Source organism: Camelus dromedarius, chromosome 9, assembly GCF_036321535.1.
Source record: "Camelus dromedarius isolate mCamDro1 chromosome 9, mCamDro1.pat, whole genome shotgun sequence".
Taxonomy (NCBI): Eukaryota; Metazoa; Chordata; class Mammalia; order Artiodactyla; family Camelidae; genus Camelus; species Camelus dromedarius.
This window is the reverse complement of record NC_087444.1, coordinates 44,247,588-44,259,502: the sequence shown is the minus strand read 5'-3', so window position 1 is coordinate 44,259,502 and position 11,915 is coordinate 44,247,588.

Here is an 11,915-nt window from a genome sequence, read left to right as displayed (position 1 = left end):
CTCTTCAAGGGACTTGGGTGTTCATAGATATGACCCAAGTAGAAACCTCCTGGTGGCTTCTAAGTCCTCCAATGGCCCAGGATGGCATCATAAGAGCTGCTCTGTACAGTTGTGTAGGTTGGGAACTGCACAAGGTGTAGTATTATTATATACAGTATTTCATGGATTCTTAGATGCACATTTTTTTTCACATTGTGACATCTTTGGAATTGATATTTGTCTTGTAATCAATAGCTTGTTGTAGTTTAATTGACAGGCCTTTTGTTCTTTATTAGTAGCTTATTAAATATCAGAATGTCTTGTAATCAAAGGCATCTTAGGCTCAATGTCTACATGGTGTTTTTAAAAATTAGAGGCAACATTTAAAAATCGGGAAATTACACACCCAAACCCGCTTTTCGATGCTCTCTCAGGTGACTCAGAAGGTCTGGCCTCACTGGATGGTGTTCCCCCAGGATAACAATGGACAAAGCCTGAGCAGTGGCTGCCCCCTTGATATGGGACAGGCCAGGGTGAGACTACCCAGTTCTCTGCCATCCCCTCCACTTCCTGGTGCTCCTGGACCCTGTGGCCATGTCAGTTGCCCTTCTATTTTTCTTATACTAAGGGTATTTTCCCCTGAGCCCAAGTCTTCATCAAAAGTAGGACAAGGAAAGACAGACCATGAAAGGCACATAATTTTTCTATACCCTAGCGTTCCTCATTTTACTACCTGCCCAGCCCCACAGACATTTTGGGTTTGAAGTTCCTGCAAGAAGCTAAGACTGCTGCCTCTGTGAAAGCTGCAAATTCTAGTACTGCCCTTAGCAACATGCAACAGCTCTCCTGTTCCATCCTGAGCCCATCCCTTCCTGAATTGCCCATTCTTACCCCCAGGAAGGAGCTCAGAGGCAAAAACTCACAGACCCCCATCCTCTCCCAGAACATCACCCTTTCAGCAACAGGAAACAACAACAGAGGTTTTGAAAGTGAAATATTTGTCCCTTACGTTCTTAGATAAGGTTTAACGCTTCATGGTCCGGAAGGGAATGGAGAGTGAGAGAAACCTGTATTCTTCCAGAGCAATTCCTTAGGGAGCCTGGGATATTTTTGTTTTATTTTCTCTTTCAGTTATAGAGCTAAACTTTAGCCAAAGTAATTCCCCACAATTAATGCAGTTTGGTGACGAGCTGGGACCTCTGAAACCTTTGATGGAGCTATTATATCTGAGATATAATACTAATACTAGTACTAATAATATTAAAATAGCCATTGTTTATTTAATGTTTACCATGTGCCAGGAAATATACAAAGTTCTTTATGTTCAAGGGCCCCCATCTGACAGATGATGAAAGCAAGGTTTTTAAAGGATATAGGACATGCCCAAGGTCACAAAGCAGAGCTGGAATATGACCTGAAGTCTTTCTCCGGGACTTGAGCCTTAACCACTGTTTTTGAAAGTGTGAGCCACAGAGAGTTTTTTGTTTGTTTGTTTTGGGGGTTGGGTTTTTTTGGAGGAGGGGGGGAGGGGGAGCAAAGAAAAGAGCGTCTTTATTGCTTTGCCCAGCAAAGGGAGTCACAGCAGGCTACTGCCTTAAAGACTGTGAGTCCCCACAGAGTGTTAAAAGTACAGATCCCTGCGCTTCAGACCCACTGAATTCAGACTCCAGGGGTGAGAGAGCTGGACATCTGCACCTTCAAGCCTTTGCCCCCTCCCCCTTTCTCCTCTCTTTCCCTTTCTCCCTATCCTACCTTCCAAATTAGGGGATTTGGCACGCAGCCAAATTTTTAGAGCCTGTCCCCCACACCAGGCCAGCCTGCTCCCACCCCTCCAGGGCTCACAGTGTCCTTTGGGCAGTAGCTCCTTACAGCCTTTTCACTCTCTGCTCTTTGCTGTTACTCCTCCTCCCCTCCCCTGTGTTCTCTGTACATTCCCCAAAAGGGTGAGGCCAGGCAGAAAAACACAGAAATGAATGACTGGGAATTTCCAGCACAAGGCTGAATAATAGTTGGCTGGGACTCACGATATACGAGTGTGTGCGTGCATGCGTGTGTGTCACACGCCCCGCTGCTCCTGTGTGAGCAGGAGCCCAAGGAGACTACCCATACCCTGTATACTTCTGCTCAGTCACGTATTTTCCACGGATAAATAATGTTTCAGCTGCTGGGATTAAAGAAAAGACCGAGTTCTAGGCTGGTTTTCCCCAAATGACCACAAACTTCAGTGGCCAGACCCATGCAGGATCTCATTAATCTCACCACCTTGGGTGGTGGTCATGCCTTTGAACATAGGAAAATTTCAGAGCAGTGCATATTTTGGAAGAGATGTCCCTCTCTTACTTTCAAGGGATCTGTTGCCCCCAGAGAACAGAATAGAATTATTTATGAGTATCTTGTTTTTTGAGCAGTACAGGAGTGAGATGTAACATGGTGATCTCTGGCTGTGTAGCTTTGGTCAAGTTGCTTAACCTTTCTGTGCCTCAGTTGTCCCCTCTTTAGAATGGGAATAATAACAACTCTCCTTGTAGGGGAAGATGTCATAGGATAATCCTTGCTAAACACTTAGAAAAATGACATGCCCATAGTGAGCTCTTGATAAAATAGAATCTATGGTCATGCTGGTTCCAAAGGGTTTGAAACATCCTACTTCTATTCACTTCTGTTATTGGTTACCCAAACAAGACGAGGGAATTATAGGATATGGATAAAGAAATTGCAGTCTTCTTGGTTTTCAGTAAAGTAGAATGAAGAAATGTTACAATCTCAGCAAGCAGATAAAAATAATTTGTAATCTGCATAATTTTTTCCTAAGCTAATAGACACTATTCAAGTTGGTGTAACTTCTTCCCCCTAAATTGCTTTTGAACTTGGCAAGGTCAAAACTCACGGATCCCAACTAATTAAAACCAGACTAGCAAGACTGTCTGAATCTTAGACAGAAAGGGAAGTGAGTTTCAACATCAATCTCTCTGAGTATTTCTGGCTTGCTGCCCCCAGGCTCTCAGGGCTGCTCCTCCTGCCCCCTTGGGCTCGGTGAGATGCCAAATGACTAGTTCTGTGTTGGCAGTGAGAGTAAAATTTGTCAAACTAAATTCAAACATTTAATTATATTGGTGAGAGACCCTTCAGAACTTTTAGTCCCTCTGGTCCAGCACCTGGCAAAATTCCAGAGAATGACTGTTCTATCACTTTCGGTCCCAGAGGAAGAATGACTCAGAACCTCTAGCCATGGAAAGAGCCCCCAGCAGATAGATGTGGAAGAAACAAACTTTTATGGTTTTATACAATTTCTTTTTAAAAATTTTTTTTAAATTTTGGGGGACAGTATTAGGTAATGAAGTTACTGGGGAGTGAACCCACTTGCTCTACCACTGAGCTATACCCTCCCTCTTCTTTATAATTTTAAACCACTGAGAGTTTGAGGCAATTTGTTATTGCAACATAATCTAGCCTACCCTATCCTGTATCAACAGCAACTGGGAAGAGGAAATATGTTCCTTGGACTAAGTAGGAATAACTTGTCAGTAACCTGCATGATGCTGTTAAAAGGCTTGAAACATTCCCTTACCTGGGATAAACAGGCTTTCCATTATCTAGCTTGCCCCTCTTCATTTGATCCCTTTGCAGATGGGATAAAAGTCATCCTTAGCTTGCTAGATGTTAATGGATTTATCTGGAATTCTCACTGAGTGGAGCTGGAAAAAAAGAAGGGTTTTGTAGTTCCCCTCAGATACATTAGTGCTTGGGACTTTTAAGGGCTCACATATGCTAGTGATCACTGCAGAATACAAGGAAGTAGATACTGAGAAGAGTATTAAAATGATTGAGCGCCAGCTGTCTTCAGGATGATCTGGATCAACCGGTCTTTCATATACCTCGTAAGCCTAGAAGCCCAACCAGGGTAACCCAATCCTGTTGGCACAGAAATTGGGCACAGTTCTAGGGACTGACAAGTTTGTGTTCTGTGTCTGTTTTCCTGGAGGATTCCAACTGGCCGGCTGGCTCTTGCCTCATTTCCCCTGATGCTGTTTCCCCCATTCTCATTCCCTTCCCCTACGCCACGTTTGGCACACGTTCTTTTAATATCCTCAAGTCAATCTTCTCTCTTACACCTCTGAGCCATTGTACTGGCTGTTCCCTCTTCCTGGAATAACTTCCCCCTTCTCTGTTGCCCTGTCCAACTCCTATTCATCCTTTGGTCTCAGCTGAGATGTCACTTCTTCCAGGAGGCCTTCCCTGACTTCTTAACTTACTGAAGGTTCCCTGCCATGGGTTCTCACCTCACATGCCCCCATCATAACCCTCGTGTGACCTGGCTGTACCTGCTTGTTTTACGGGGCTTGTGTAAGATCTGTGAGAACAGGCATGTGAGTGTCTTTGTCTCCTGTGTGCCCCAGGGACCACCACAGGTCCTGGAAGGAGAGCAAGAAAGGAAGGGCCAGAGTCACAGCCATCTGTGTCCATTGGCACTCTCTGACCTGGTGCCTCTGCCACATCCTTTTATGATTTATGCAAAGTCCACACATCCACATGAGGAGGTGCATTTCAAGGCAATTCCTGGTGAAAAATATTTAATTGCCTCAAAGGGATGCCAGGGACTGAAAGTGGCCTTCTGTAAAGGTGTGTTCCAGTCACTCCAGAAACCTTCTGACCCTCCGCCATCACATCCTGGTCAAGAAATTGCCCCCCAGGCCCAGCCAGGACCCCTAGAAGGCCTGGACTGGGTCAAGGCTCTGATTGTCCCCCAAACCCACAGAGGATTGAGCAGGTGGACCTCAGCCCTGAGACCTTAGGAGCCTCTGAGCAAGGGAGCTTCTGCCTGCCTGGACACTTCCCTGGGTCTTCCCTTCACTTGGCCACCCATGGTGCTCACCAGACCTGTGCCGCCTGTTTCCTGGTTTTTCTGTATCGTCATGACTACCATCAGCCTGATGGAGTTGGAGTCCACTCCATGTGAGCATTGAGATACCGGGTAGGTAGCCCGGGGTCCTCTTTCCAGGCTGCCAGGGGGCAGAAGCAGTGGGGCCCCTGGGCGGGCTGGGGAGCAAGGGCAGGAGGGGGAGTCATGGGTTTATTGCCAGAGACACTGAGGAATAAGACCCTGGCCTCCTCAGGAGGTTCACTGTCCCCATCACACACCACTGTGAGCTTTTAAATAAATTTCCTCATTTAATCCCTGCCTCAGCTCTAAGATGAGGTCCTGCTAGTAGGAGTCCCATTTTCTAGATACAAGTGCTGGGGCATTGACTGATCTAGGGAACTTACCTTGACCAAGCCAGCAGGCAGTTCTATTCCAGAGACCCCATTCTTTTTTTTTCTTTCTAAATAAATTGTAGTATAGTTATTGTACAGAGTAGCAGATAATGGTAAAAAGAAATACATTGCTGCCCAACAAAACATGACCCTCAAGTTCAACACTGTGAGATGTGGCAGTACAGATACAATATGACAGTATTATTATCAAGTTTAAAAACATGTATAAAGAGTATTGTATATTGTGTAGGGACATGCACACATTAGCTACTAAAATATGAAGAAATGCATGAGACTAATTCAGTTTCCTGTAGTTTGTAGAGGGATGGGTTAGGAGAAGCAATGGGTTAGGGCCTCACTGAGCAGTAACATTGACTCTTAACCTGATGGCAGGTACATGGGCATGGTTAACAGGACTGGTGCTCCACCCAAAGCCCAACTCCCTTCAGCTGCTGTCAATTCTAATGCCCACTGTATAGCCCCCACAGGGCCAGGCAGAAGCTCCTTGGAGGAGTTTGCCTGAGATCTCACCTTCTCTGGGCTTCCATCCCCTCCCTGCCCTCATTCCCATAGGCCTCCCCATCTCCCCTAGGAGTTCATCCTTGATGAGCCCAACCTCAGACATTGGAAAGAGCCAGTCACCTCGCTCCCCAGCCTGCATCCCATAGGTAGGGCAGGGATGAGGAAGAGCTGGCTGGGGGAGGAGGTATAAGATGGACTGAGAAAGACTTCAAGGAGTAGATGGGAAATAGATGGGACCGATGCCCAGGTCCCTAAGTAAATCTATACATTCAATATGATATCAATAAAAACTCCAAACTATTTTTGAAGTTAGATTAGATAGTTTTAGTTTCATTTAAAAAAAGGCAATGATTTCAGAGAGCTGAAGGGAATGGAGGCAAGGCAGGAAGTGGGGAGGCTGGCCTGGAGGGCGGCTGAGGCGCCAGTTTCTCTCTGGAAAGGAAACAGAACCTTAGCCTCCCCTGGGCGTTCATGCTTCCCAGGTCTAGACCCTCCTCAGAAGTGGCCACACCCACTCTGCACCCTCAGCCCTACTGGGGAGCCATGATCCACCTAGGACTGTGCCACGTGTTAAATGGCCCAATGCTGCTGGCCTTGTCCCTGCTGGCTTGTCTGCAGCAGCTGAGACTGGATCGAACACAGGGAGATCCCCGGCCTTTCAAAGAAGCCAGAGCCACCAGGCTCCTTAGAAAGGGTATCATGTTCTCCTTCAGGATTCTGGGCTCTGAGCACTGACCCTGGTGCTGAACAAACCTTCCTTGGGAGCACGGGGGTCAGACTGAGAAGGAAGGACCCCTCACCTCTACCCCAGGCAGGCTGCAGCAGACTTCTGATTTCTAAACAAAGGGTCTGTCCCTGCTCCCTGAGGGCTGAGCCTTGAACCAGTCACTCAGCAGTGCAGCCCAGAATCATCCTAGTGCCATCAGGAGACCAAAGACCTGCCTGTGAAATAACTTGGAAACTGGGGCGCCAGAAAGAGAGAGTTGGACTCCAGCAGTGAATAAGGGGAACTGATTCACAGGGCTGGAGCGGGAGCCCAGATGAAGTGCTGAAGGCCAGGCATGAGAGCGACTGAGACAAGTCCTTCACGGGTGAGAGTGAGATTCCACGAGAAGGGTTTCTGTGCTCTGCCCAGGAACAATACCAGCCGTTATCCATCCGCTCACTGAATTCTACCAGCATGTGTGGTGGACCCACCATCTGCCAGGGGATATGCTTCATTGGACAAAGGTTTTTGTCCCATGGAACTTACATTCCATTGGGGATGGAGGTGGGGGTATACGGGTGGGAGACAGGCAACGAACAGCAGGCAGAGTAAGTAAGTCACTGGTATAATGTGTTTGATGGTGGTTTAAGTATTACAGCAGAAAAGAAAAAGAAAAAATAGAGCAGAGGAAGAGGTGGGGGTGGGTTGCAATTTTAAATAAGGTAGATCTCACTAAAAGATGACATTTAAATCAAGACTTGAAGGAGGTGAAGAATTGAGTCATGCAAGTATTGGGGAAAGAATATTCCAGAGTTAGCAAGGTGGGGAGGGGTGCAGAGCATGCAGAGCCCCATGGCTGCTGTGGGGGTCCTTGGTTTTTCCTCTGGGTGTGATGTGGAGCTACGGGGACATTCCAAACAGAGGAGACTCACACTACCTGTGGCTTTGGTGCTGAGAATGGATTGTAGGGGGCAAGGATGCAGGTGGGGAGACGACCAGGAGGCAGTGCAGGAATGCTGGGGAGAGATGATGGGCTCTGCATGGATTCTGAAGGCAGAGCCAGGGGATTGCCAGACAGATGGGAAGTGGGAGATGAGAAAAAGAGGAATCAAGGTTGGTGCCCAGGTTCCTGGCCCAAGTAACTGGACGGAAGGGGCTGGCAAAGAACGGAGGAAGAGCAGGTTTGCGGGTGAACAGGAATCCGGAATTCAGCTTCAGATGTGGTGGTTTTGAGATATCTGTTCAACACATTGAGTAGGCAGCTGAAATAGAAGTCTGGAGTTGGTGGGAGGGATTTGAGAGTCATTGGCATAGAGATGATATTTAAAGTTAGGAACACTTACTATTTGCCAGATAGAGGCACTAAGGCAGTTGATGCGCTCTCAAACCTTCGAATGCGGTTCCTATTATTATTTTCATTTTGTAGATGTGGAACCTGAGCCTCAGAGAGAAGTGACTTGCTCGAAATCCCCCAACTTGTTGATGGCAGAGCTGAATTCAGACTCAGATTGCCTGACGGAGTCTTTACTCATAGCCCCTCGCCTCCACAGTGACCCCCTTGTTTAATCGTTTAATGGCCTACCATATATGGATAGAATTCGGTTCAAGGGAGAAGGGGGTGGATAATCCAGAAAAGAAGAGGACAGAAGCAGCAAATCCAGGCACAGAGTAGAAGCTGAACCCTGGGGAACCACGAGATGAGACTAAATAGGGAGGATGGACCAGATTGACAGTAGGGCTTAAAGATTGGCCTCAAGAGCTTCCAGTGGATTTGGAAGGAAACAGGGAGCCACTGATGGTTCTTGAGGGGGGCAGTATGAACTCAGAGCAGCCCTTGAGAAAGACCCATCAGACATAGGCGTGCAGGTGGGTGGCATTAGGAGGACCAGAGAAGAGGAAATAGGATTGGAAATTGTGATACTGTCTGGGTGTGAAGGATTCGAGTTGAGCCAGTGGGAATGAGGAGGAAGTGAGAAAATTGAGTGTTGCCTGAAGATCTCGCTGAGCAGAGTCTATGTCAGATGCGATGTGGGGGCTGGAGGCAAGGAATGAGTCAAGGGCAAAGTTTCAGATCAGTGAGGCAGATGGGGAGGTAGGGAATGATGAACAGAACAAGAGGAAGTCGATTGAGAGGGAATTTGGTCCTGCCTTTCTGGTTCTCAAGACTGAGTGAACCATGAGGAGACAGTTTTTTGCATCTCTGGAGGCCACAGTCTAGTATGGGTGACAGACCTGCACAGAGCCAGCTAGGTTGCAAGGCAGAGAGAGCTAAGGCATCTGACTGTGCAGCAGGAGGAGGCCAGAAGATGGGGCGGGTCCAGGGCTGTGTGCTTGATCCATCACCGGTAGGGGCTGGGGACAGAGATTTAGGACCACCCACCCCAAGGTCATAAGCCTGAGTGGAGGCATCAGGGAGGAAGAAGGGATTGCTTGAGGCTAAAACCCACAGACAGAGCCGCAGGCATGCTTCTGCCACTTGCTAGCTCTGTGCCCTTGGACCAATTTCTTAATCACTGTGGTTGGCCCCCAGTTTCCTCATCTATAAAATGTAGATAATAATAGTTCTTACCTCCAAGGGCTGTTGTTAGACAAAGTAAACTAATAAACGTAACTGCTGAGAATGCTGCCCAGCCTATGGGGAGAGCTCAGGGATGTTACTGAGAAGAGGAGCCCACAGAGAGCTCGGGCAAGAACCATGTCCCAAATCCCAAGAGAGAGAAAGGTCAAGAAGGGAGATAGGTTCCCATCAAACCAGCTGGACACCAAGAAATTTACATCCATCATCTCAGTTCATTTTCCCAGCAGTACCATGAGGGAAGAGTCTATCAACATGCCCATTTTACAGATGAGGACAGTGAGGTTCACAAACGTGTTCTGGGGTCCCACAACCAGGAACAGGTAGATGAGGGCCTGAGACCCAGGGCTGTAGATAATGCTTCCAGAGTATCTGCTGGTAACCCCTGGCTCACACTGCCCTCTGTGAGGAGATGGGAAGTTCAGGGAATGGCCATGGGGGTGGGTTGTGAGGGCCAGAGAGAGTCACTTCCCCAGACTGTCAGTGCCAGAAGCCACATTCTAAGAATTCAATCTCATGTGGGCAGAAAGGAAATTGGTAGTGGGAGGTGTAGACCACACATTGGACAAGTTTGGTCAAGAATAAAAGGAGAAATGGGAGAACAGCACGCTGGGGGCTAGGAGAGAGGGGAGTTGGGGTCATGGAAAGGTTTTATGGAAGCAGAGAAACAGGGCCATGTCAACAGCAGAGGGGAAGGGGACCATGGGATGGGAGAGTGTGAGGAACCTGGAGGTGGGAGTGTAATGGAGGGAAGAAGACCCTTCTGGGACAAAGAAGAAGTGAGAACAAAGCCACAGGTGAAGCAATTTAGGTTTGGCAGGAGGCAGGAAATGGCCAAGGACGTTGTAAACTAGATAGAGAGCCTTGGTTGGGTCCCTCTGCCTCATCCGTGATAGGAGGTGTATCTCATGGATTAGTGGGACACACTGGATCAAAAATAACTTGTTCTGGGGTGAAGGAGTCCCTGGGATAGAATGTAAGCTAGGCCCAAGCTGTACTTCAGAAATTTTAAGTGCCCATCCACCCATCCATTCATCCATCCACTCATCCATCCAACCACCTACCTCTTCATCCATTCAATAAATATATTTTCTTGAGTACCCACTGGGTATTAAGTCCTAGAGGTACAAGTTGAAACACAAAAGAGATCCTACTTTCAAGGAGTTCACAGCAATAAGCAAGCAATCACAATGCAATGTAATGAGAGCACAATGGGGAAGTCAGTGACCTATGAGGACAGAGTGGAAAGTTGAGGCTGAAGGAAGGAAGTGAGGGTTTAAGCTGTGATCTGAAGGAGGGTAGGAATGAAAGGAGGTGGGGTGTGGAGAACAGAGAGAATGTTCTAGACTGGAAGCGAGTGGACAGCCTGTACAAAAGCTTGAGTGTCTGTGAGAGCCTGGCATTTTCAAGGAACTGAAAAAAACATTGACGTGGCTGGAACAAAGTGATGCGGTGGGTGGTAGGGCTAGGGGCAAAAGCTAGGGTGAGAAGTTGGTGGGAGTCTGGACTTCATCCCGAGGGCAAGGAAGGGTGAGGACCCTGAAGGATATTACGAGTTGAGAGCCTTGCTCAAATTTATGTTTGGGAAGATCAGTGGGCTTTAGAGAGGAGGATGGACTGGAGGAGCAAGGCTGGGAGCTGGGAGATGAGTGTGGGGCTGTGGTCCAGCAGAGAGGTGGAGGAGTGGCCATGTGGTTGGGGAGGAGATGGATTCAAGATGCATCTTGCTGGCCAACTCAGTAGCAGGGAGGGGAAGGAGACCCCAGGGCAGGGATGACCCTTCTGTTTCTGACCCGAGGAATGAAGCAGACAGACAACCTGTCAGGAACAACTGACTCATCAGTGAGCACGTCAGGCCCTTGGGACAGGAGAGTGGGACATATTTGGGAATTAGAGGATGGAGTTAACATTTGGAATCACCATACCTCAGCCGCCATGGGCAGGGCTGTTTGAATCGAGCTTCCACTGCCAGAGGATGGAGCTGAGTGGACAAAATGCTACATCTCCCACAGAGGCCCTGGGCAAGTCATCGTACCTCCTGAAGCCTCGGTTGACAGGAGCAAGACCTGTGGTGACAACTTCTGCCACCCCAGTGACAACTGTCATGTGCAATTTGAAGATGATAAAGAGCTTCCACACCCCAGCAACCTGGCCTCTGCTCTGTGGCTGGGGGCTAAGTTTTGGGGGGTTATGACAGCAGCATCCCTGGTTCCACTGCAGCTCATGGTAGAGCCAGGGTGGGGCAGGAACCCTCCCTCCCTCCCTTTCAGGGTGAAGGACCCAGAATCTGGCTGGTACATCCTCTTCAGGCTAAAGCTGGGGAAGGCATTGATCCCCTCCAGCTGGTTTCACCCCAAGGGACTCCCCATGGCAAGAGTCTCGGGGCTGGATCTGGGCTGGGGGGTGGGGGTGGCAGGTGAATAGGCTGGGTGCCTGGCCGACTTGAGTCAGAGGTGTTGAGACAGGGACTCAGATCCAATTCCCCTTTGATTTTGTTCCCCTAACAGGCCTGCATCTGGCCTGCTTCCCGGCCTATACCCTCTCCCCTGCGGCCCCTCCACTGCCTCCCTCACTGCCGCCTCCTCCAGGGAGCGTTCCTGATTCCCCTCAACAGATCTCCCAGTCCTAGAGTCCGCGCAGCACCATGAAGCTCTTTTGAGACGCTTATAATAGGCCTGGACTCCAGGACACTCATCTGGAAGGTCCCTTGGAATTTGTTTCATAGCTGGGAGAACCAAAGAGGAGTAAGTGGGTTAATCCCCAGCAAGGAAACCACCTCAAAATGTCCCTGGTCTCCTCTGCTTCCCAAGGAAGGCTGAGAGGTGCACACAGCCCTCGCCAGCTTCTCCCTGGATTCCCGCTCTGTCTCACCAACTTGTC